This window comes from Saimiri boliviensis, chromosome X, assembly GCF_048565385.1.
Source record: "Saimiri boliviensis isolate mSaiBol1 chromosome X, mSaiBol1.pri, whole genome shotgun sequence".
Taxonomy (NCBI): Eukaryota; Metazoa; Chordata; class Mammalia; order Primates; family Cebidae; genus Saimiri; species Saimiri boliviensis.
Window position 1 is genome coordinate 54,456,216 of NC_133470.1, and position 25,936 is coordinate 54,482,151.

Consider the following 25,936-nt stretch of genomic DNA (forward strand, 5'->3'; position numbering starts at 1 on the left):
AGAATAAAAGGAAAAAGACCAATTATTAAATCTTGGTAATCAATTATGAGATAATAAAGACCTAGGTCAGTGTTAAAAAAGAAGATATGGAAAAAGGGGTCTCTAGTCATAAGGTGGGAAGCTTTTGAGTACAGTCATGTATCACTTAATTATAGGGATTCTTTCTGAGAAATGGATTGTTAGGCAATTTTGTCATTATGCAAATATAGAGTATACTTACACAAACCTAGATGGTGTAACCTTGATAGGGTTTCGCTATGTGTCCCCAGCTAAATCTCACCTTGGATTATAGTTCCCATAATCCCCATGTGTCATAGGATGGACCCGATAGGAAGTAATTTAATTATGGGAGAATTACTCTCATGCTGTTCTCGTGATAGTGAGTGAGTTCTCACAAGACCTGATGGTTTTATAAGGGGCTTTCCAACTACTGCTTGGCACTTTTCCCTTTTGCTGCCATGTGAAGAAGGATGTGTTAGATTCCCGTTCTATAACACTTGTAAGTTTCCTGAGGCCTCCCCCGGCCCTGTGAACTGTGAGTCAAACCTCTTTTCTAGTCTCTGGCAGTTCTTTATAGTAGCATTAGCATGGACTCATACAAGTCTATTACACAGCTAGACTACATGGTATGCCTCTTGCTCTTAGGCTACAAATTTCTCCAGCTGTGACTATAGTAACTACTGCAGGCAACTGTAACCCAAAGATAAGTGTTTGTGTATCTAAACATAGAAAAGAGACAGTAAAAATATGGTATAAAAGATTAAAAATGGTACACCTGTATTCGACACTTATGATGAATGGAGCTTGCAAAACTAGAAGTTGTTCTGGGTAAGTCAGTGAGTAGTGATCGAATGTGAAAACCTAGGACATTGCTATACTCACTATAAACTTTATAAACACCATATGCTTAGGCTACAGTAAATTTATATTTAAAATTTTCTTTAATAATAAATGAATCATCTTACTATAACTTGTAACTTCCTGAACTGTAAAAATGTTTTAATGTTTTGAACTGTTTATAATAACATTTAGCTGAAAACACAAACACATTGTGTAGTTATATAAAATATATACTTCGTATCCTTATTCTGTAAGCTTTTATATTTTATTTTATTGTTTTTACTTTTAAAAGTTTTTGTTAAAAATAAGACAGAATTACACATTAACATAGGCCAACAAAGGGCCAGGATTATCAGTATTACTATCTTCTCCTTCCATATCTTGTTTCACTAGAAGAGCTTCAGGGGCAATTTCATGCATGAAGCTGTCACCTACTATAGTAACCATACCTTCTGGAATACCTCCTGGAGGGCCTGCCTGAGGCTGTTTTACAGTTAACGTTTTTTAAAAAAAAAAAGTAGAAGGAGTCCACTCTAAAATAACAATAAAAGTATAGTGAAGTAAATACATGAACCAGTAATTTTTTATTATTATTGTCAAGTATTATGTACTGTATTTAATTGCATATGCTCTATATTTGCATGACTTGGAGCACAGTAAGTTTGTTAAAACCAGCATCACAACAAACATTATGAGTAATGCCTTATGCTACAATGTTATCATGGTTGCAGAGTCACTAGGTGATGGGAATTTTTCAGCTCTATCATAATCTTATGGGACCACCATCATATATGTGATCCACTGTTGACCAAAACATAATTATGTGATGCCAAGTATACATATAGTCAAAGTTTTCTGGGTTTGCCCTAGCTTTTGCCTGCAACTTCCAGTTTCACTGCCAGTACTTAGGTGTTAATTTAAATACTAGTACAATTCAAGATAAGCTACCTCCTTCAGCATATTCCTAGAGTACATAAAGACTAAAATACTCATTCCCACCAGGTTATTGTTGCCTTCATTATATTTCACTTCTAGGACAGCTTTACTGAGATATAATTTATGCATCATAAAATACACCTACTTAAAGTGTACAATTTAGTGGCTTTTAATATGTTTGGAGTTGTGATTTCATCATGACAATTTATATTAGAACATTTTGATTACCCCAAAAAGAAATTCTGCATTTTCTAGCCATCATCTCCCAATTAACCCATTCCCTCCAGCCCAAGGCAACCACTAATCTACTTTCTGTTTTAACAGATTTGTCTATTCTGAACATTTCATCTAAATATAATCATAAAATTTGTGGTCTTTTGTGACTAGTTTCTTCTACTTTATATGTTTTTCAGGTCTATGCATGTGGTAGCCTGTATCAGTACTTCATTAATTTTAATGCCTAAAACAATATTCCATTTATAGATACACTACATTTCATTTTCCCTTCATTAGTTAATGAACATTTGGGTAGTTTCTGTCTTTTGGTTGTTATAAATAATGCTGCTATGAATATTTTGTGCAAGGCTTTTTGTTGACACATGCTTTCAGTCCTTATGAGTATATACCCAGGGAGTTGAATTGCTGGGTCATGTGCTAACTTTATATTTTACTTACTGAGAAGCTGTCAGACTGTTTTGCCAAGTAAATGTACCATTTTATATTACTTCCAGCAAATGTATAAAGTTTCTAATTTCTCCACATCTTGATCAACACTTGTTATTACAGTTAATAGCCATGCTAGTGGCAATGAAGTGTATCTCATGGCATTTCCCTGATGAGTAATGATGCTGAGCGTCTTTTGTTGTGCTTATTGGACTACTTTCTATTTTAGCTCGTCTGGTAGGTGTGGAGAGATATCTCATTTGTGTTTTTCATTTGCATTTCCTTAGTGGCTAGTGTTGTTGATCATCTTTTTACATGTGTACTTGCCATCTGTATATCCTCTTTTGCTAAAATGTATTTCCATGCCTTTTACTTTCTAATTTTATTTATTCTTAAAACTCTTGAGTTTTGACAGTACATTCTAGATACTGGTCCTTTACTTGATATGCAGTTAAATATTTCTTCTAGCCTGTAGTTTGTCTTTCATTTTCTTAACACAGTATTTTGCAGAACAAAAGATTTACATTTTGATAAAATTCAGTTTATTGATTTTTTTAATTAATTTTTTCATTTATATATATATTTATTTATTATATATATATTTTATTGCATTTTAGGTTTTGGGGTACATGTGAAGAACATGCAAGATTGTTGCATAGGTACATACATGGCAGTGTGGTTTTCTGCCTTCCGTCCCCTCACCTGTATCTGTCATTTCTCCCCATGCTATCTCTTCCCGCCTCCCCACCCCCATCCCGCCCCCATTTGCCCCCAAAGGACCCCAGTGTGTAGTGCTTCCCTCCCTGTGTCCATGTGTTCTCATTGTTCAACACCTGCCTATGAGTGAGAACATGCAGTGTTTTGATTTTCTGCTCTTGTGTCAGTTTGCTGAGAATGATGGTTTCCAGGTTCATCCATGTCCCTACAAAGGACATGAACTCATCGTTTTTGATGGCTGCATAATATTCCATGGTGTATATGTACCACATTTTCCCTATCCAGTGTATCATCGTTGGGCATTTGGGTTGGTTCCAGGTCTTTGCTATTGTAAACAGTGCTGCAATGAACATTCGTGTGCATGTGTCCTGATAGTAGAATGATTTATAATCCTTTGGATATATACCCAGTAATGGGATTGCTGGGTCAAATGGGATTTCTATTTTTAGCTCCTTGAGGAATCGCCACACTGTCTTCCACAATGGTTGAATTAATTTACATTCCCACCAACAGTGTAAAAGTGTTCGTATTTCTCCACATCCTCTCCAGCATCTGTTGTTTCCAGATTTTTTAATGATCGCCATTCTAACTGGTGTGAGATGGTATCTCAATGTAGTTTTGATTTGCATTTCTCTGATGACCAGTGATTATGAGCATTTTTTCATATGTTTGTTAGCCTCCTGTATGTCTTCTTTTGTAAAGTATCTGTTCATATCCTTCACCAATTTTCGAATGGGCTTGTTTGTTTTTTTCTTGTAGATCTGTTTTAGTTCTTTGTAAATTCTGGATATCAGCCCCTTGTCAGATGGATAGACTGCAAAAGTTTCTTCCCATTCTGTTGGTTGCCGATTCACTCTACTGACTGTTTCTTTTGCCATGCAGAAACTGTGGAGTTTGATTAGGTCGCATTTGTCTATTTTGGCTTTTGTTGCCATTGCTTTTGGCGTTTTGGTCATGAAGTCCTTGCCTAAGCCTATGTCCTGAATGGTTTTGCTTAGATTTTCTTCTAAGGTTTTTATGGTGTTAGTTCTGATGTTTAAGGTTTTAATCCATCTGGAGTTAATTTTGGTGTAAGGTGTCAGGAAGGGGTCCTGTTTCTGCTTTCTGCACATGGCTAGCCAGTTTTCCCAACACCATTTATTAAACAGGGAATCATTTCCCCATTGCTTGTTTTGGTCAGGTTTGTCAAAGATCATATGGTCGTGGGTATGTTGTATTTCCTCTGAGGCCTCTGTTCTGTTCCATTGGTCTATATCTCTGTTTTGGTACCAGTACCATGCTGTTTTGATTACTGTATCCTTGTAGTATAGTTTGAAGTCCGGTAGTGTGATGCCTCCTGCTTTGTTCTTTTTGCTTCGAATTGACTTTGCTATGTGGGCTCTCTTCTGGTTCCATATGAAGTTTAAGGTGTTTTTTTCCAGTTCTGTGAAGAAGGTCATTGGTAGCTTGATGGGAATAGCGTTGAATCTGTACATTACTTTGAGCAGTATGGCCATTTTCACGATGTTGATTCTTCCTAACCATGAACATGGAATGTTTCTCCATCTGTTTGTGTCCTCTCTTATTTCATTGAGCAATGGCTTGTAGTTCTCCTTGAAGAGGTCCTTTATGTTCCTTGTTAGTTGTATTCCTAGGTATTTTATTCTCTTTGTAGCAATTGTGAATGGCAGTTCGTTCTTCATTTGGCTCTCTTTAAGTCTGTTACTGGTGTATAGGAATGCTTGTGATTTTTGCACATTGATTTTGTATCCTGAGACTTTGCTGAAGTTGTTTATCAGTTTCAGGAGATTGTGGGCTGAGATGATGGGGTCTTCTAGATATACAATCATGTCATCTGCAAATAGAGACAATTTGATTTTCTCCTTTCCAATTTGAATACCCTTTATTTCTTTTTCTTGCCTGATTGCTCTGGCTAGAACTCCCAGTACTATATTAAATAGGAGTGGTGAGAGAGGGCATCCTTGTCTAGTGCCAGATTTCAAAGGGAATGCTTCCAGTTTTTGCCCATTCAGTATGATATTGGCTGTTGGTTTGTCGTAAGTAGCTTTTATTGTTTTGAGATACGTTCCATCAATACCTAGTTTATTAAGGGTTTTTAGCATAAAGGGCTGTTGAATTTTATCAAAGCCTTCTCTGCATCAATTGAGATAATCATGTGGTTTTTGTCTTTCATTCTGTTTATGTGGTGAATTAAGTTTATGGACTTGCGTATGTTGAACCAGCCTTGCACCCCCAGGATGAATCCTACTTGATCATGGTGGATGAGCTTTTTGATACGCTGTTGCAATCGGTTTGCCAGTATTTTATTGAAGATTTTTGCATCTATGTTCATCATGGATATTGGCCTGAAATTTTCTTTTCTTGTTGAGTCTCTGCCGGGTTTTGGTATCAGGATGATGTTTGTCTCATAAAATGATTTGGGAAGGATTCCCTCTTTTTGTATAGTCTAGAATAGTTTCAGAAGGAATGGTATCAACTCCTCTTTGTGTGTCTGGTAGAATTCGGCTGTGAACCCATCTGGACCTGGGATCTTAATTGCTGTCTGGACTTCAGACCTTGTTATTGGTCTATTCAGGGTTTCAGCTTCTTCCGGGTTTAGGCTTGGGAGGATGCAGGTGTCCAGGAATTTATCCATTTCTTTCAAGTTTACTAGTTTATGTGCAGAGTTGTTTGTAATAATCTCTGATGATGGTTTGGATTTCTGTGGAATCTGTGGTGATATCCCCTTTATCATTTTTTATTGCATCAATTTGGTTATTCTCTCTTTTCTTTTTAATTAATCTGGCTAGTGGTCTGTCTATTTTGTTGATCTTTTCGAAAAACCAGCTCCTGGATTTATTGATTTTTTGAAGAGTTTTTTGTGTCTCTATTTCTTTCATTTATGCTCTGATCTTGGTTATTTCCTGTCTTCTGCTAGGTTTTGAGTTTTTTTGATCTTGCTCCTCTAGCTCTTTCAATTTTGATGTTAGGGTGTCAATTTTACATCTCTCCTTTCTTCTCATGTGGGCACTCATTGCTATATATTTTCCTCTAGAGACTGCTTTAAATGTGTCCCAGGGATTCTGGTATGTTGTGTCTTCGTTCTCATTGGTTTCAAAGAACATCTTTATTTCTGCCTTCATTTCATTGTTTATCCAGTCAACATTCAAGAGCAAGTTGTTCAGTTTCCATGAAGCTGTGCGGTTCTGAGTTATTTTCTGCATTCTGAGTTCTAACTCGATTGCACTGTGGTCTGAGAGACTGTTTGTTATGATTTCCGTTCTTTTGAATTTACTGAGGAGTGATTTATTGCCAATTATGTGGTCAATTTTAGAGTAGGTGTGATGTGGTGCTGAGAATGTATATTCTGTGGATTTGGGGTGGAGAGTTCTGTAAATGTCTATTAGGTTTGCTTGTTCCAGGTCTGAATTCAGGTCCTGGATATCCTTGTTGATTTTCAGTCTGGTTGATCTGTCTAATATTGAAAATGGGGTGTTACGGTCTCCCACTATTATTGTGTGGGAGTCTAAGTCTCTTTGTAAGTCATTAAGAACTTGCCTTATGTATCTAGGTGCTCCTGTATTGGGTGCATATAAATTTAGGATCGTTAGCTCTTCTTGTTGCAGTGATCCTTTTACCCTTATGTAATGTCCTTCTTTGTCTCTTTTGATCTTTGTGGCTTTAAAGTCTATTTTATCAGAGATTAGAATTGCAACTCCTGCTTTTTTTTGCCCTCCATTTGCTTGGTAGATCTTCCTCCATCCCTTTATTTTGAGCCTTTGTGTATCCTTGCATGTAAGATGGGTTTCCTGGATACAGCACACTGATGGGTTTTGGCTTTTTATCCAATTTGCCAGTCTGTGTCTTTTGATTCGGGCATTTAGTCCATTTACATTTAGGGATAGTATTCTTATGTGTGAATTTGATGCTGTCTTTTTGACACTACCTGGCTGTTTTGTTGGTTAGTTGATGCAGCTTCTTGATTGTGTTGATGCTCTTTTACCATTTGGTGTGTTTTTGGAGTGGCTGGTACTGGTTGTTCCTTTATATGTGTAGAGCCTCTTTCAGGAGTTCTTGTAGAGCAGGTTTGGTGCTGATGAAATCTCTGAGTGCTTGCTTGTTCACAAAGGATTTTATTTTTCCTTCACTTATGAAGCTTAGTTTGGCTGGATAGGAGATTCTGGGTTGAAAGTTCTTTGCTTTAAGGGTATTGAATATTGGCCCCCAATCTCTTCTGGCTTGAAGCGTTTCTGCTGAGAGATCTGCTGTGAGTCTAATGGGCTTCCCTTTGTGGGTAACCCGACCTTTCTCTCTGGCTACCCTTAGCATTTTCTCTTTCATTTCAACCCTGGTGAATCTGACGATTATGTGCCTTGGGGTTGCTCTTCTTGAGGAATATCTTTGTGGTGTTCTCTGTATTTCCTTTATTTGAATATTGGTCTGCCTTCCTAGGTTGGGGAAGTTTTCCTGGATAATATTTTGAAGAGTATTTTCCAGCTTGGATTCATTCTCTTCATCACATTCAGGTACACCTATCAAACGTAGGTTAGGTCTTTTCACATAGTCCCACATTTCTTGAAGATTTTGTTCATTCCTTTTTGTGCTTTTTTCTCTGATCTTGCCTTCTCTTTTTATTTCATTGATTTGATCTTCGACCTCTGATATCCTTTCTTCTGCTTGGTCAATTCGGCTGTTGAAGCTTGTGCATGCTTCACGAAGTTCTCGTGTTGTGTTTTTCAGCTCCATTAATTCACTTATATTCCTCTCTATGCTATCCATTCTCATTAGCATTTCGTCCAATCTTTTTTCAATGTTCCTGGTTTCTTTACGTTGGGTTAGAACATGTTCTTTTAGCTCACTGTAGTTTCTTACTACCCACCTTCTGAAGTCTGATTCTGTCATTTCTTCTCCCTCCTTTTCCATCCGGTCTAGTTCCCTTGCTGGTGAGGAGTTGTGATCCCTTTTAGGAGGAGAGGTGTTCTGGTTTCGGGAGTTTTCATCCTTTTTGCGCTGGTTTCTTCCCATTTTTGTGGGTTTATCCACCTGTTGTCTTTGTAGTTACTGTCTTTCAGATTGGTTCTCTGAGAGAGCTACTAGTTCTTGGATGCTGAAGTTACTTCTTTTATTTATTTATTTTTTTAAGCTTTCCTTCTAACAGTCTGGCCCCTCTGCTGTAGGACTGCTGAGGTCCTCTCCAGGCCCTGCTTGCCTAGGGATCACCTGCAGCAGCTGCAGAACAGTAAGGATTGCTGCCAGTTTCCTCTTCCACTATGTTTGTCCCAGAAGGATGCTCGCCAGCTGTCAGTCCCTTCTCTCCTTTATGAGGCGATTCTTTGGATCTATGGGGGACAGGGAGCTACTTGAGGAGACAGTTTATCTTTTATTGAGGCTTAAGTCCTGAGATGTGAGCTCCGTTTTTCGTTCAGAGCTGCTGGGCAGGTACGTTTAGGTCTGCTGCAGCTTCACTCATAAAGCACTTTTTGTTCCCAGGTTCTCTGTCCTGGGGAGTTGGGGCTTTATGAGTTTCCATTGCACTACTGCCTTTTTTTATTTTTCTTTCAGAGCTGACCCACCCAGATAGCAGCGTGCCTAGCCACTGCCTGCCTGCAGAGGCTTTGCTGAGCTGCTGTGAGCTCTGCCCAGGTGCCCTGTGCTTTTTCCTGCAGTCCTGTTTATATGGGCATAGTTAGAAGTGTCTCGGCAAGGGTGGCCCCGCCTCTGTTATGGCGGACTCTCTCTGTTGTGGCATGTTGCCTTGGCAACGGCGGGTTGCCGCGGCAATGGTGGCCTGCCTCCGTAGTGGTGGAGAGTCTCAGTAATGGCCGACGCCCCTCCGCTACCGAGCCGGACTGTCTAGGGTTCAGCTGTGCTTGGTTTGAAGGGCTCAACCCAGAGGGTTTCCAATTACTGTTTTTGTTTACGTTGTTGTTGGGGGTTGGGGCTGGGACCAACTGAGCCTGATCACCTGGCTTCCTTACTCAGAGTCTTTTCTTTTAAGTTGAATGACCCTGTGTTCCAGCCGCTTGTTGAAAAGGCACCGGGATCTCCTGTGCTGCGACTCACTGAGTCGGCTCAAACAGCGCAGCCAGCTCCTGGTGTATTTTTTGCCTAGGAAAATCCTGGCCTGACTCGCTATTTCAGATGAATGGGCAACTCTGCCGTCTCAGGGCTCTGATCGCCAGCTAAGAGGGCTCCCAGACCAGTGGCTTTTGTATGGAGAACCGCCGTGACAAAGCGTGGTCACAGCAGCCACGCGGGCCAAATCAGCCCCACGGGGGCCAAAACAGCCACACCGGCTGGGACTGTGGCGCTGGCGACCCCTCTGCCTGGGTATCTCCTGGTCTGTGGGCAATAAAAATTCATCTGGAAAAGCGGTAAACACTCACCCTCTGCACTTTCACTGGGAGCTGAAGTTCTGAGCTGTTCTTAGGTGGCCATATTTTCAGCATGATTTTTCTTTTATGGATTTTGCTTTTGGTGTCACATCTAAAAAGTTTGACTATCCCTAAATCTTATGTATTTTCTTCTGCTTTTTTTTCTCCTAGAAGATGTATAGTTTTTTTTTTTTTTAATTGCAATTTAGGTTTTGGGGTACATGTGAAGAACATGCAAGATTGTTGCATAGGTGCACACATGGCAGTGTCATTTGCTGCCTTCCTTCCCCTCAACTGTATCTATCATTTCTCCCCATGCTATCTCTCCCCATCTCCCACCCCCCCATTCTGCCCCCATTTCCCCCCAACGGACCCCAGTGTGTAGTGCTCCCCTCCCTGTGTCCATGTGTTCTCATTGTTCAACACCCGCCTATGAGTGAGAACATGCAGTGTTTGATTTTCTGCTCTTGTGTCATTTTGCTGAGAATGATGGTTTCCAGGTTCATCCATGTCCCTACAAAGGAAACGAACTCATCGTTTTTGATGCCTGTGTAATATTCCATGGTGTATATGTACCACATTTTCCCTATCCAGTCTATCATCAATGGGAATTTGGGTTGGTTACAGGTCTTTGCTATTGTAAACAGTGCTGCAATGAACATTGGTGTGCATGTGTCCTTGTAGTAGAATGATTTATAATCACTTGGATATATACCCAGTAATGGGATTGCTGGGTCAAATGGGATTTCTATTTTTAGGTCATTGAGGAATCACCACACTGTCTTCCACAACGGTGGAGCTAATTTACACTTTCACCAATGGTGTTAAAGTGTTCCTATTTCTCCATACCCTCTCCAGCATCTATTGTCTCCAGATTTTTTAATGATCGCCATTCTAACTGGTGTGAGATGGTATCTCAATGTGGTTTTGATTTGCATTTTGCTAATGACCAGTGATGATGAGCATTTTTTCATATGTTTGTTGGCCTCCTGTATGTCTTCTTATGTAAAGTGTCTGTTCATATCCTTTGCCCACATTTGAATGGGCTTTTTTTTTTTTTTTTCTTGTAGATCTGTTTTAGTTCTTTGTAAATTCTTGATATCAGCCCCTTGTCATATGGGTAGACTGCAAAAATTTTTTCCCATTCTGTTGGTTGCCGATTCACTCTACTGACTGTTTCCCTTGCCGTGCAGAAGCTGTGGAGTTTGATTAGGTCCCAGTTGTCTATTTTGGCTTTTGTTGCCGATTTTTTTGGCGTTTTGGTCATGAAGTCCTTGCCTACGCCTATATCCTGAACGATTTTGCCTAGATTTTCTTCTAGGGTTTTTATAATGTTAGGTCTGATGTTTAAGTCTCTAATCCATCTGGAGTTAATTTTGGTGTAAGGTGTCAGGAAGGGGTCCTGCTTCTGCTTTCTGCACATGGCTAGCCAGTTTTCCCAACACTATTTATTAAACAGGGAATCCTTTCCCCATTGCGAGTTTTCATCAAGTTTGTTGAAGATCAGACAGTTGTAGATATGTTTTATTTCCTCTGAGGCCTCTGATCTGTTCCATAGGTCTTTATCTCTGTTTTGGTACCAGTACTATGCTGTTTTGATTACTGTAGCCTTGTAGTATAGTTTGAAGTCCGGTAGTGTGATGCCTCCTGCTTTGTTCTTTTTGCTTATAATTGACTTGGCTATGTGGGCTCTCTTTTGGTTCCGTATGAAGTTTAAGTTGCTTTTTTCCAGTTCTGTGAAGAAGGTCATTGGTAGCTTGATTGGAACAGCATTGAAGTTCTAAATTACTTTGGGCAGTATGGCCATTTTCACGATGTTGGTTCTTCCTAACCATGAACATGGAATGTTTCTCCATCTGTTTCTGTCCTCTTTTATTTCATTTATTAGTGGCTTGTAGTTCTCCTTGGAGAGGTCCTTCATATCCTTTGTTAGTTGTATTCCTTGATATTTAATTCTCTGTGTGGCAAATGTGAATGGGACTTCACTCTTTATTTAGCTCTTTGTCTGTGATTAGTGTATAGGAATGCTTGTGATTTTTTGCACGTTGATTTTGTATCCTGAGTCTTTGCTGAAGTTGTTTATCAGTTTCAGGAGATTTTGGGCTGAGACGATGGGGTCTTCTAGATATACAATCATGTCATCTGCAAATAGAGACAGTTTGATTTCCTTCTTTCCTATTTGAATACTTATTTCTTTTTCTTGCCTGATTATTCTGGCTAGAAGTTCTAGTACTATATTGAATAGGAGTGCTGAGAGAGTGCAACTTTGTGTAGTGCCAGATTTCAAAGGGAATGCTTCCAGTTTTTGCCCATTCAGTATGATATTGGCTGTTGGTTTGTTGTAAATAGCTTTTATTATTTTGAGATACGTTCCATCAATACCTAGTTTACTGAGAGATTTTAGCATAAAGGGCTGTTGAATTTTGTCAAAGGCCTTCTCTGCATCAATTGAGATAATCATGTGGTTTTTGTCTTTGGTTCTGTTTATGTGGTCAATTACGTTTATGGACTTGCGTATGTTGAACCAGCCTTGCATCCCCGGGATGAATCCTACTTTTTTAGGTAAAGGGGGAAGCAGTGTTGATTCTTTAGTGTGTTCTGATAGCCATTGTCACTACGTACTTCTTTGTGTTTTCATCTTCTCCTGCTGCCTTTTAAAGCATTTCCACTTGATCATCGTGGATACACTTTTTGTTATGCTGTTGCAATAGACTTTCCAGTGGTTTATTGAAGATTTTTGCACCTGTGTTCATCATGGATATTGGCCTGAAGTTTTCTTTTCTTGTTGAGCCTCTGCCGGGTTTTGGTATCAGGATGATGTGTGTCTCATAAAATGATTTGGGAAGGATTCCCTCTTTTTGGATTGTCTGGAATAGTTTCAGAAGGAATGGTAGCAGCTCCTCTTTGTATGTCTGGTAGAATTTGGCTGTGAACCTATCTGGACCTGAGTTTTTTTTCGGTAGTAGGCTCTCAGTTGCTGCCTCGACTTCAGACCTTGTTATTGGTCTATTCAGAATTTCGACTTCTTCCTGGTTTAGGCTTGGGAGGATGCAGGTGTTCAGGAATTTATCCTTTTCTTCCAGGTTTACTAGTTTATGTGCATAGAGTTGTTTGTAATAATCTCTGATGATGGTTTGGATTTCTGTGGAATCTGTGGTGATATCCCCTTTATCATTTTTTATTACATCTATTTGGTTATTCTCTCTTTTCCTTTTTATTAATCTGGCTAGTGGTCTATTTTGTTGATCTTTTCGAAAAACCAGCTCCTCGATTTATTGATTTTTTGAAGGGTTTTTTGTGTCTCTATTTCCTTCAGTTCTTCTCTGTTCTTAGTTATTTCCTGTCTTCTGCTAGGTTTTGAGTTTTTTTTTTTTTTTTTTTTAATCTTGCTCCTCTAGCTCTTTCAATTTTGATGATAGGGTGTCAATTTTACATCTCTTCTTTCTTCTCATGTGATCACTCACTGCTATATATTTTCCTCGAGAGACTGCTTTAAATGTGTCCCAGAGATTCCGGTATGTTGTGTCTTCATTCTCATTGGTTTCGAAGAATATCTTTATTTCTGTCTTCATTTCATTGTTTATCCAGTCAACATTCAAGAGTAAGTTGTTCAGGTTCCATGAAGCTGTGCGTTTCTGAGTTAGTTTCTGCATTCTGAGTTCTAACTCGATTACACTGTGGTCTGAGAGACTGTTTGTTATGATTTCCGTTCTTTTGCATTTGCTGAGGAGTGATTTATTGCCAATTACGTGGTCAATTTTATAGTAGGTGTGATGTGGTGCTGAGAAGAATGTATATTCTGTGGATTTGGGGTGGAGAGTTCTGTAAATGTCTATTAGGCTTGCTGGTTCCAGGTCTGAGTTCAGGTCCTGGATATCCTTTTTGATTTTCTGTCTGGTTGATCTGTCTAATATTGACTATGGGGTGTTAAAGTCTCCCACTATTATTGTGTGGGAGTTTAAGTCTCTTTGTAAGTCATTAAGAACTTGCCTTATGTATCTGGGTGCTCCTGTGTTGGGTGCGTATAGATTTAGGATCATTAGCTCTTCTTGTTGCATTCATCCTTTTACCATTATGTAATGTCCTTCTTTGTCTCTTTTGATCTTTGTTGCTTTAAAGTCTATTTTATCAGAGATGAGAATTGCAACTCCTACTTATTTTTGCTCTCCATTTGCTTGGTAGGTCTTTCTCCATCCCTTTATTTTGAGCCTTTGTGTATCTTTGCATGTAAGATGGGTTTCCTGGATACAGCACACTGATGGGTTTTGGCTTTTTATCCAATTTGCCAGTCTGTGTCTTTTGATTGGAATTGAATAGGCATTTATTCCATTTATATTTAGGGATAGTCTTGTTATGTGTGAATTTGATACTGTCATTTTGATGCTACCTGACTGTTTTGTTGGTTAGTTGATGCAGATTCTTGATTGTGTTGATGCTCTTGTACCATTTGTTATGTTTTTGAAGTGGCTGGTACTTGGTGTTTCTTTACATGTGTAGAACCTCTTTCAGTAGTTCTTGTAGAGCATGTTTGGTGGTGATGAAATCTCTGAGTACTTGCTTGTTCGCAAAGGATTTTATTTTTCCTTCACTTATGAAACTTAGTTTGGCTGGATAGGAGATTCTGGGTTGAAAGTTCTTTTCTTTGAGGATGTTAATATTGGCCCCCAATCTCTTCTTGCTTGTATAGTTTCTGCTGAGGGATCTGCTGTATCTAATGGGCTTCCCTTTGTGGGTAACCCGATCTTTCTGTCTGGCTGCCCTTAGCATTTTGTCTTTCATTTCAACCCTGGTGAATCTGACGATTATGTGTTTTGGGGTTGCTCTTCTTGAGGAATATCTTTGTGGTGTTCTCTGTATTTCTTGGATTTGAATATTGGCCTGCCTTGCTAGGTTGGGAAAGTTTACCTGCATAATATCGTGAAGAGTATTTTCAAGCTTGGATTCATTCTCTTCATCACATTCAGGTACACCTATCAAACGTAGATTAGGTCTTTTCACCTAGTCCCACATTTCTTGAACATTTTGTTCATTCCTTTTTGTGCTTTTTTCTCTGTTCTTGCCTTTTCTTTTTATTTCATTCAGTTGATCTTCGACCTCTGATATCCTTTCTTCTGCTTGGTCAACTCGGCCGTTGAAACTTGTGCATGCTTCACGAAGTTCTCGTGTTGTGTTTTTCAGCTCCATCAATTCACTTATATTCCTCTCTATGTTGTCCATTCTCGTTAGCATTTTGTCCAATCTTTTTTCAACGTTCCTAGTTTGTTTGCATTGGGTTAGAACATGTTCTTTTAGCTGACCGTAGTTTCTTACTGCCCACCTTCTGAAGTCTGATTCTGTCATTTCATCACACTCCTTCTCCATCCGGTCTGGTTTTCTTGCTGGTGAGGAGTTGTGATCCCTTTTAGGAGGAGAGGTGTTCTGGTTTCGGGAATTTTCATACTCGTTTCTTCCCATTTTTGTGAGTTTATCCACCTGTTGTCTTCGTAGTTACTGTCTTTCAGATTGGGTCTCTGAGTAGGCTTCCAGTTTGTGGATGCTGAAGTTACTTCTTTTTTTTTTTTTAAGCTTTCCTTCTAACTCTCTGGCCCCTCTGCTGTAGGACTGCTAAGGTCCACTCCAGGCCCTGCTTGCCTGAGGATCACCTGCAGCAGCTGCAGAACAGTTAGGGTTGTTACCAGTTTCCTCTTCTGCTATCTTTGTCCCAGAGGGATGCTTGCCAAATATCAGTCCATTCTCTCCTTTATGAGGTGACTCTTTGGATCTTTTTGGGTCAGGGAGATACTTGAGGAGACAGTCTGTCTTCTATTGTGGCTCAAGTCCTGAACTGTGAGCTCTGTTGTTCATTCAGAGCTGCTGGGCCGGTACTTTTAGATCTGCTGCAGCTGAACTCATAAACTGCTTATTTTTCGCAGGTGCTCTGTCCCAGAGAGTTAGGGCTTTATGAGTTCCCGTTGTGCTGCTGCCCTTTTTGTTTTTTCTTGCAGGTCTGCCCTGCCCAGCTAACAGCCCACCTAGTCACTGTTTGCCTGCACAGGCTTTGCTGAGCTGCTCTGGGCTCCACCCAGCAGCCGTGTGATTTTCCCTGCAGTCCTGTTTATATAGGCGTAGTTAGAACTGCCTTGGCAACAGTGGCCCCACTTCTGTTATGGTGGACTCTCTCTGTTGTGGCAGGTTGCCTTGGCAACAGCTGGTTACCTCAGCGATGGTGGCCTGCCTCCGTAGTGGTGGAGAGTCTCAGAAATGGCGGATTCCCCTCCCCCACAGAGCCGGACCATCCCGGGTTCAGCTGTGCTTGCTGTGAAATGCTCAACCCAGAGCGTTTTCAATTACTGTTTTTGTTGTCATTGTTGTTGTTTTTGGGGGTGGGGGATGGGACCAACCCAGCCTGGTCACCTGGCTCCCTGACTTTGAGTCTTTTTTTTATTTTTTAAGTTGAACGACCCAGCGTTCCAGTCGCTTGTTGAAAAGGCACTGGGATCTCCCATGCTGCGACTCTGAGTCAGCTTAAGGAGCGGCGCCGAGGCTCCTGGCGGTTTTTTTGCCTAGGAATCTCTTGGCCTGGCTTGCTATTTCAGATGAATGGGCAACTCTGCCATCTCAGGGCTCCTATCACCAGCTAAGAGGGCTCCCAGACCAGTGGCTTTTGTATGGAGAACCACCACAACAGGGCGTGGTCAAAGCAGCCGCGTGGACCAAATCAGCCCTGTGGGGGCCAAAACAGCGCACCGGCTGGAACAGTGGCGCTTGTGACTCCTCTGCCTGGGTATCTCCTGGTCTGTGGGCAATAAAAATTCATCTGGAAATGCGGTGTCCACTCACCCTCTGCACTTTCACTGGGAGCTGAAGTCCTGAGCTGTTCTTAGTCGACCATCTTACCAGCTGTCTCGTATAGTTTGTTTTTTTTACATTTAAGTCTTTGATCCATTTTGTGTACCTTTGTTATAAGACATGAAAATTAGGTAGAGGTTTATTACCTATGGATGCCCAGTTGCTCCAGCATTCCATTTTTGGGATGACAATTTGAATTTTCACCTCTGTCAAAAATTAGGCATATTCATGTGCGTCTATTTCTATTCCGCTAGCCTGTCTCTTCTGGCATTCATTTCATACAATCTTGATTACTGTGACTATATAACTGTTCAAATCAGGAAGAATGTTTCTTCCCACTTTCTTCTTTTCAAAATTGTTTTAACTGTTTCTGTACATTTCCATATACATTTTAGAACAATCTTGTCTGTATCTACCAAATATCTTGCTAGGGTTTTTGTGGCAATTGTCTTAACTCTGTATAGCCTTTTGGCCAAATGATATTGTAAATGGTATTGCATTTTCAATTTTGTTGTTCATATCGTCACTGCTAGTATTTAGAGGTACATTTTATTTTATGTTGATCTTGTGTCCTGAGACTTTGCAGAATTCACTTACTAGTTCTTGGAATGTTTTGTAGGCACCTTGGGGTTTTCTACATAGACAAGTATATCATCTGCTAATAGGGATAGTATTTTTTTTCCAATTTGTATACTCTTTATCCTTATCTTGCCTTATTGCACTGTCTGGAATTACTAGAAGTATTTCAATTAGGAGTAGTAAGAACATATATCCTTGCCTTGTTCCCAGTTGTAGGGAGAAAAGTTTCAGCTTTTCACCATCAAGCATAATGCTAGCTGTAGGCATTTTGTAGATTTTCTTTATCAAGTTGAGGAAGTTCCCATGTATTCCTGGTTTTTAGATAGTTTTTATCATGTACATGTGTTGAATTTTAGTAAATGCTTTTTTTGCACTGAATGATATATATACTTTGTCTTATTTTGCTTCACTTTATTGTCATTTGCAAGTATTGCTTTTTTTTTTTTTTCCAATTGAAGGATTTTTGCAACTCTATGTCAAGCAAGTCTATGGGTGCCATTTTTTTTCAACAACATTTGTCACATTTTGGTAATTCTCACGTTTTTACCTTTTTCATTGTCATTATATCTATTATGGTGGTTTGTGATCAGTGATTTTTGATGTTGTATTCTAATTGTTTTGAGGTGTTACAAACCATGCCCATATAAAATGGCAAACTAAATCAATAAATGTTTATATTCTCCAGGTCAGGAGATTGAGACCATCCTGGCTAACACAGTAAACCCTGTCTCTACTAAAAATACAAAAAAAAAAAAAAAAAAAAAAAAAAAGCCAGGCATGGTGACACATGCCTGTAATCCCACCTACTCGGGAGGCTGAGGCAGGGGAATCACTTGAATCTGGGAAACAGAGGTTGTAGTGATCTGAGATTGTGCCACTGCACTCCAGGCTGGGCGACAGAGTGAGACTCCTTCTCAAAAAACATAAATCAAATTTTTAAAAAATTGAAAACAATAAATAAATGAGTGTGTTCTGATTACTCCATAGACTGGCCATTAACCCACTTCTCCCATTTCCTGCCTCTCTCCTTCTCCTCTTGTCTCCCTGTTTTCTGAGATACAATGGCCTCTAAGTGTTCAAGTGAAAGGAAGAGTAGCATATCTCTCATTTCAGATCAAAGGCCAGAAGGTATTACACTTAGTGAAGAGGGCATTTTGAAAGCCAAGATAGTCTAAAAGCATGATGCTTGCACAAAACAAGCAAGTTATATAAAGGAAAAGTTCTTAAATTCAAAGTGCTACTCCAATAAACACATAAATGACATGACAGTAAAACGGTCTTATTGATGATAGAAAGAAACTTTTAGTGGTCTAGACAGAAGATCAAAGAAGCCACAAAATTCCCTTAAGTCATACCCTAATTCAGAGCAACCCCCAACTGTCTTCAATTATATGATGGCTGAGATTGGTGAAGAAGCTGCAGAATAAAAACTGGAAGCTACCTGAAATTGGTTTATGAGATTTAAGGAATTAAACTATCTCCATAACGTAAAAATGCAAGATGAAGCAGCAATTACTGATGGAAAAGCTTCAGCAAGTACTTCACAAGAACTAGCTAAGATAGGTGAGGAAGGTTGTTACAATAGACAACAAATTTTGAATGTAGATAAAACACCATTCTATTGGAAGGAGCTGACATCTAGAAGTCTGGCTTCAAAGCTCAGGCTGACTCTTTTGTTAGGGGCTAATGCAGATGGTGATTTTAAGTTGAAGCCAATGCTCATTTATCATTCTAACATCCTCAGAAAATTAAAAATAATGCTTAATCTACTCAGTCTAAGCTCTATAGATGGAACTATAAAGCTTGGATGACAGCACACCTGTTTACAGCATGGTTTACTGAGTATTTTAAGCCTACTGTTGAGACCTACTGCTCAGAAAGACTCATCTTAAAATAGTACTGCTTATTGACAATGCCTCTAGTCACCCAAGAGCTCTGATAGAGATGTTCAAGGAGATTAATGTGTTTTTCAGTCTTGGTAACAGAATATCCCTTCTGCAGCCTGTGGACCAACAAATAATTTTGACTTTCAAGTCTTATTTAAGACATACGTTTTATAAGGCTCTAGCTGCCAGACTTCCTCAGATGGATCCTGGAAAAATAAATTGAAAACCTTCTGAGAATGATTCACTGTTACAGATGACATTAAGGATATTTGTACTTCAGGGGAGGAAGTCAAAACCTCAACATTAACAATAATTTTGAATATGTTTATTCTAACCCTTATGGATGACATTGAGGGGTTAAGCACTTCTGTGGAGGAAGCCACTGCTGATGTGATGGAGACAGCAAGACAACTAGAATTATAAATGGAGCCTGACAATGTGACTGAATGGCTGCAATTTTGTGATAAAACAATAATGGATGAAGAGTTACTTCTTCAGACTGAGCAAAGAGAGTGATTTCTTGAGATTAATCTACTCCTGGTGAAGATGCTATGAACATTATTTAAATGACAACAAAAGACTTAGAATATTACATAAACCTAATTGATTAAGTAGTGGCAGCATTTGAGAGGATTGACTTCAGTTTTGAGAGAAGTTCTACTGTGGGTAAAATGCTATTAGGCCAGGTATGTTGGCTCATGCCTGTAATCCCAGAAATTTGGGAAGCCGAGGTGGGAGGATCACTAGAGTCTAGGAGTTTGAGGTTGCAGTGAGCCATGATTACACCATTGCACCCCAGCCTGGGTGACAGAATGAGACCTTGTCTTTAAAAAAAAAAAAAAAAAAAAAAAAAAAAAAAAAAAAAAAGTGCTATTGAACAGCATTGAATGCTACAGAGAAATCTTGCATGAGATTTCATTGATTTGGTGTTGTCTTATTTTAAGAAAACACCACAGCACTCCAACCTTCAGGAATCACCACCCTGATCAGTCAGCAGCCATCAACATCGAGGAAAGACCCTCCACTAGCAAAAACATTCCAACTCAATGAAGGCTCAGATAGCATTTTTAACAATGAAGTATTTTTAAATTAAGGTATGTACATTTCTTTAGATATAATACTATTGCACACCTAAGAGACTGAAGTGTAGTATAAACATAATTTTTATATGCACTGGGAAACTGAAAAATTTTACTGTCTCACTTTATTGCTGTGGAACTGAAGCCTCAATCTTTAAGATATGACTATATATATTTTTTCATCTTTAGCCTGGTAATATCATGAAGCACATTGATTTCTTTATGTTTGAATATTAAGCAAGTCTTATACCACTAGAATGAATCCGATTTGGTCATGATACATATTAAAATTTTCTGCCAAATTTTATTTGCTAGTAGTGTGTTAAATATTTTTCTATTTATGTTCATGAGGGATATTAGTCTGCAGTTTTTCTACCTTTTTTTTCTATATTTGATATCAGTGAGATTGTAGCTTTATAAAATGAATTGGAAAGAGTTTTTACATTCTGGAAAATACTATAAAGAATTGGTTTTAATTATTTAAATACTTAGGAGGCTTATTTGTTGAAACCGTCTGTGATTGGAGATTCCTTTTTGGGAGTTTGAAAATTATGAATTCAATTTTCTCTAGAGTTCTAGAGCTATTTTAGTTATATATTCCATATTGAATTGATTGTGAGAGTTTGTACTTAAAAAAAAAAAACAGTTTATTTTACCTAAGTTGTCAGATTTCTGTGTGAAGAGCTCATCATAGTAATACCACATTGTTCTTTTCATGTCTGCAGAGTTTATAGTCACATCCCCTATTTCATTCTTAATACTAATAAGTTGTGTTTTTATTTTTTCCTTTGTCCAACTTGTAGAAGGGTTTTTCTGTTGTTATCTTCTAGAATCTTTATGGCTTCAGGTCTTAGATTTAAGTCTTTGATCGATCTTGAGTTGATTTTTGTATGAAGCAAGAGATGGGGACCAAGACTCATTTTTTAACATATAGCTTGCCAATTATCTCAGCACCATTTGTTTAATAGGTTGTCTTTCTTCACTTTTTTTGTTTGATTTGTTGAAGATCAGTTGGATGTAAGTATTTGGGTTTATTTCTGGGTTTTCTATTCTGTGCTGTTGGTCTATGTGCTTTTTTTTTTTTTGGCTATCCCTTCCCAATTCCTCCACCCTCTACTATTCCACCCCTAGTCCCCCCACCCCCGGTGTGTGATGTTACCCTCCCTGTGTCCGTGTGCTCTCATTGTTCAACAACCACTTGTTAATGAGAACGTGTGGTGTTTGGTTTTCAGTTCTTGTGTCAGTTTTGATGAGAATGATGGTTTCCAGTTTCATCCATGTCCCTGTGAAGGACATGAACTCATTCTTTCTTATGGCTGCATAGTATTCCATAGTGTATATATATGCCACATTTTCTTTATACAGTCTATCATTGATGGACATTTGGGTTGGTTTTAAGTCTTTGCTGTTGTGAACAGTGCTGCTATAAACATACGTTTGCATGTGTCTTTATAATGGAATGGTTTATAATTCTTTGGGTATATAGCCAGTAATGGGATTGCTGGATCAAATGTTGTTTCTATTTTTAGATCCTTAAGGAATCATCACACTGTCTTCCACAATGTTTAAATTAATTTATGTGCCTATTTTTATACTAGTACTATCCTGTTTTGTGACTGGCCTTATAGTATAGTTTGAAGTTGGATAATATGTTGCCTCCAGATTGGTTGTTTTTGCTTAGTCTTGCTTTGGCTGTAGTTCTGTGATGAATGATGATGGTATTTTGATTGGAGTTACATTGAATTAGTAGAATGCTTTTGGCAATATGGTTATTTTCACAATATAGGATGTTTTTATTTGTCTGTGTCATCTATGATTTCTTTCAGCAGCATACTATAGTTTTCCTGGTAGAGGTCTTTCACGTTCTTGGTTAGACATATTCCTAAATATATATATTTTTGCCACTATTGGGAAAGGGGTTGAGTTCTAGGTTTGATTTTTAGCTTCTTCGCTGTTGGCGTGTAACAGAGCTATTGATTTGTGTAAGTTAATTTTTTATCCTGAATATTTGCTGAATTCATTCACCAGTTCTAGGAGCTTTTTGGATGAGTCTTTAGGATTTTCTAGGTATATGATTATATCATCAGCAAGCAGTGATAGTTTGACTTCCTTTTTGCTGATTTGGATGCCCTTTATTTCTTTCTCGTCAGATTTCTCTGTCCAGATTTCCACTACTATGTTGAATAGAAGGTAAAAGTGTGTGCCATGTCTTGTTCCAGTTCTCAGTGGGAATCCTATCAGCTTTTTCCTGTTTAGCATAATGCTGGCTGTGGGTTTGTCATAGATGGCTTTTATTACTTTAAGGTATGTCCATTCTATGCCAATTTTGTTGTAAGTTTTTATTGTAAAGGGAGGCTGGATTTTTTAAAATACTTTCTTTGTGTCTATTGAGAGGATCATGTGATTTCTGGTTTTAATTCTAGTTTTGTGGTGTATCGCAATTATTGACTTTTATATGTTAAACCATCCCTGCATCCCTTGTATGAAACCCACTTGAATATGGTAGATTATCTTTTTCATATGCTGTTGAATTCAGTTCACCAGTATTTTCATAGCTCTGCTTTTGCTGTAACCCAGAGGTTTTGTTAAGATGTGTCACCATTATAATTCAGTTCAAAGAAGTTTTTAATTTTTATATTGATTTCATTGTTAGCCCAATGATTGTTCAGGAGCGTGTTGTTTAATTTCCATGTAGTTGCATGGTTTTGAAGTTTCCTTTTGGTGATGATTTCCAATTTTATTACACTATTGTCTGAGAGAGGTCTTGATATAATTTCGATTTTATTATTGTGGTGAGTCTTGTTTATGTCCTATCATTTGTTATATCTTGGAGAATGTTTTATGTGCTGATGAATAGAATGTAAATTCTGCAGTTTTGGGGTAGAAGGTTCTGTAATTATCTGTTAAGTACATTTGTTGTAGGGTACAGTTTAAATACATTTTTGTTGTTGTTGTTGATTTGTTGTGTTGATGAGCTGTCTAGTGCTGTCAGTGAAGTATTGACGTTTCCCACTGTTATTGTGCTGCCATCTGTCTCATTTCTTAGGTCTAATAGTAATTGTTTTATAAATTTGGGAGCTTCAGTGTTAAATACATATGTATTTAGAATTTTCCTGTTGGACTAGATCTTCATATCATTATATAATTTCCTTCTTTGTCTTATTAAACTGCTATTGCTTTAAAGTTTGTTTTGTGTGATATAAGAATAGATACACCTGCTCATTTTTGGTGTCCAGTTGCATGGAATATTTTTTTCCATTCCTTTACCTTCTCTGTGTGAGTTCTTGTGTTAGATGAATTTCCTGAAAAGAGCAGAAACTTAGCTGGTGAATTTTAATCTATGCTGCCATTCTGTATCATTTAAGTGGAGCATTTAGGTCATTTACATTCAATATTAGTATTGAGATGTGAGGTTGTCATAGCTATTAATTGTGCAATTTGTTGCCTGAATACCTTTTTTAATTGTGTTATTATTATATAGGTCCTGTGAGACTTATCTTTAAGTAGGTTCTATTTTGGTGTACTTTGAGGATTTATTTCAAGACTTAGAGTTTCTTTTAGCAGTTCTTGTAGTTCTGGCTTGGTAGTGGCATATTCTCTTAACATTTTTGTGTCTGGAAAATACTGTATCTTTTCTTTATTTGTGAGGTTTTGTTTGGCTGAATATCAAATTCTTGGTTGATCATTGTTTTATTTTAGGAGAATAAAGATACCACCAAATCCTTTCTAGTTTGTACAATTTCTGCTGAGAAATCTGCTACTAATCTTAGTTTTTTAAATTGTGCTTTAAGTTCTGAGGTACATGTGCAGAACATGCAGGTTTGTTACATTGGTACACACGGGCCATGGTGGTTGGCTGCATACATCACCCTGTCATCTACATTAGGTATTTCTCCTAAAGCTATCACTCTTTGAGCCCCCCAACTCCCAACAGGCCCCTGTGTGTGATGTTCCCTTCCCTGTATCCACGTGTTCTCACTATTCAGCTCCCACTTATGAGTGAGAACATGTGGTGTTTGGTTTTCTGTTCTTGTGTTAGTTTGCTGACAATGATGGTTTCCAGCTTTATCTATGTCCCTGCAAAGGACATGAACTCATCCTTTTTTATGGCTGCATAGTATTCCATGGTGTATATGTGCCACATTTTCTTTATACAGTCTATCATTGATGGGCATTTGGGTTGGTTCCAAGCCTTTGCTATTGTGAACAGTGCCATAATAAACATACGTGTGCATGTGTCTTTATAACACAGTGATTTATAATCCTTTTTATATACACCCAGTAATGGGATTGCTGGGTCAAATGGTATTTCTGATTCTAGATCCTTAAGGAATCATCACACTGTCTTCCACAATGGTTGAACTAATTTACACTCCCACCAACAGTGTAAAAGCATTTCTATTATTCCACATCCTCTCCAGTATCTATTGTCTCCTAACTTCTTAATGCTAGCCATTCTAACTGGCGTGAGATGTTATCTTACTATGGTTTTTATTTGAATTTCTCTAATGACCAGTGGTGATGAGCTTTTTTCATGTTTGTTGGCTGCATAAATATCTTCTTTTGAAAAGTGTCTGTTCATATAATTTGCCCACTTTTTAATGGGGTTGTTTGGTTTTTTTTTTCTTCTAAATTTATGTTCTTTGTAGATTCTGGATATTAACCCTTTGTCAGATGGATAGATTGCAAAAATATTTTTCCATTTTATAGGTTTTCTGTTCACTCTTATTATAGTTCTTTAGTTTAATTAGGCCCATTTGCCAATTTTTACTTTTGTTGCCATTGCTTTTGGTATTTTATTCATGAAATCTTTTTTCACACCTGTGTACTGAATGGTATTGCCTAAGTTTTCTTATACGGTTTTTATGGTTTTAGGTCATAAGTTTAAGTCTTTAGTTCATCTTGAGTTAATTTTTGTATAAGGTGTAAGAAAGGGGTCCAGTTTCAGTTTTTTCATATGGCTAGCCAGTTTTTCTAACACCATTTATTTAATAGGGAATCTTTTCCCCATTGCTTGTTTTTAGTCAAGTTTATTAAAGATCAGTTGGCTATAGATGTGGGTTGTTTTTTCAGAGGCATCTATTCTGTTCCATTGGTCTATATATCTGTTTTGATACCAGTGTCATGCTGTTTTGGCTACTACAGTAGTATAGTTTGAAGTCAGGTAGTTCGATGCCTCTAGCTTTGTTCTTTTTGATTAGGATTGTCTTGGCTATGCAGGCTTTTTGTTTGTTTTTTCGTTTCATATAAAATTAAAAGTAGTTTTGTTTTTAATTCTGTGAAGAAAGTCAATGGTAACTTAATGGAGAGAGCATTGAATCTATAAATTACTTTGGGCAGTATGACCATTTTCACAATATTGATTATTCCTGTCCATGATCATGGAATATTTTTCCATTTGTTTGTGTCCTCTCTCATTTCCCTGAGCAGTGGTTTGTGGTTCTCCTTGAAGAGATCCTTTACTTCTATTGTCAGTTGTATTCCTAGGTATTTAATTATCTTTGTAGCAATTGTGAATGGGAGTTCACTAATTATTTTGTTCTCTGTTTGTCTGTTATTGTTGTATAGGAATGCTTGTGATTTTTGAACATTGATTTTGTATCCTAAGACGTTGCTGAAGTTGCTTATCAGCTTTAGAAGATTTTGGACTGAGACCATGGGGTTTTCTAAATCTGCAGTCTTGTAATCTGCAAACAGAGACAATTTGACTTCCTTTTTATTTCTTTCTCTTTCCTGATTGCCATGGCCAGAACTTCCAATACTATATTAAATATCAGAGTGGTAAGAGAGGGCATTCTTCTCTTGTGCTGGTGTTTAGAGGGAATGCTTCCAGTTTTTGCACATTCAATATGATATTAGCTATGGGTTTGTCATAAATAGCCCTTATTATTTTGAGATATGTTTCATCAATACCTAGTTTATTGAGAATTTTGTCATAAAGGTGTATTAAATTTTGTTGAAGGCCTTTTATGCATCTGAGATAATCATGTGGTTATTGTGATTTGTTCTGTTTATGTGATGGATTACATTTATTGATTTGCATATGTTGAACCGG

General features: G+C 38.1%; 1 protein-coding gene across 5 annotated transcripts in view; it reads left to right on the forward strand.

Annotated features, from left to right (window-relative positions):
- The window catches only part of ZC3H12B (zinc finger CCCH-type containing 12B), a 523,339-nt gene that overhangs the window by 110,279 nt on the left and 387,124 nt on the right, over nt 1-25,936 (forward strand). The gene's annotated exons all lie outside the window — the stretch shown is intronic.